General features: G+C 51.2%; 1 non-coding gene across 1 annotated transcript; it reads right to left on the bottom strand.

Annotated features, from left to right (window-relative positions):
* Positions 1-561: 561 nt before the first annotated feature.
* trnaw-cca (transfer RNA tryptophan (anticodon CCA)) lies at positions 562-633 on the bottom strand. The gene has a single exon. It is a non-coding gene; the product is annotated as a tRNA-Trp (tRNA).
* Between the last annotated feature and the right edge of the window lie 504 nt (positions 634-1,137).

Below are 1,137 nucleotides of genomic sequence, written 5' to 3'. Positions count from 1 at the left end.
CCAAGTCGGGTGCTGCAGTCTCCCATATGGCCTAGCCGTTAGGATTCCTGGTTTTCACCCAGGCAGCTCGGGTTCAACTCCCGGTATGGGAAAACGGTGGGTTTCTTAGCTGCTCTTTTACTTGGAAATACCCCGTTGTTTCAAAGTGAGGCAGCTGTGTTGGAGGTCAAACAAATTGCCACTGATCTCGTTTATGAGCCTTTCTGGGCTCGTCCTACTTTTAAGGCCCTTTGCACCATCCAAATTCAAGTGAGCACACAGTATTTACCTTCTATTGTAACGTGCTTCCTGAGGCCTCAGGTAACATGTGCTGGATACACAGTGTTGTGTCCCGAGTTCCGACAATTCAAAAGTACAGCAGGTACAGCGGGGACCTTTTTTACGACACGTCTTATCACTGTCTTCACATTTTGAACCTCACTTCTACATAGAAAACATCCTAATCGTCCAACAGTGTTAAAGTGGACAATCCGGTAGGTGCAAATGCTCCTTCTGATTCGGCGACATCAGTCACAACGACTGGTTAGCTAGCAGCAGTCACTTCCAAGCACAAAGAACCATTGACCCCGACATGATTTGAACACGCAACCTTCTGATCTGGAGTCAGACGCGCTACCGTTGCGCCACGAAGCCTCTCGTTGGCCTACACAATCACGGTGCTCCTAGTCATGCTCTGGTGCAAGGGAAGTTAGGTAAATCGTGGACAATTGTCCATTCATATAGATTGCCATTGGTCGACTAGGCAGACGAAGTGCTCGTATACCTGAATTGTACGCCAAATTCTCGCTCACTCTTATTATGAGTGGGACTTTTTTCCCTTATCGGAGTTTAGGGGCCGTTTTTCCGGAGAGGCAACGTACGGACGCCTCAAGGGGTGGCAAAGTGCTGCGGGCATGGACCCTCGCGCCACAAAGTGCCTACTCATCCCCTCACCACCTTATCTTCATCACCGCGTGCACGAGGAGCCTTTCGCTTCCCCCTGACCACCTAACTCTGCCATAGTCTTCCTCACGTCCGCAGCGCGCCTAGACTTGCTAGTTTGCCGCCCCTTGCTGCCTATTCGTGGCGCCACACCCAAAAGATGCCAAAACGTCTCGCTCGCCACCCTTGCGTCCGCAGAGCGCCTAGAGTTGGTAG

The sequence above is a fragment of the Triplophysa rosa genome, unplaced genomic scaffold, assembly GCF_024868665.1.
Source record: "Triplophysa rosa unplaced genomic scaffold, Trosa_1v2 scaffold1132, whole genome shotgun sequence".
Lineage (NCBI taxonomy): Eukaryota > Metazoa > Chordata > Actinopteri > Cypriniformes > Nemacheilidae > Triplophysa > Triplophysa rosa.
The sequence above is the reverse complement of the archived record's forward strand: the minus strand, read 5'-3'. Positions and strand labels throughout refer to the sequence as shown.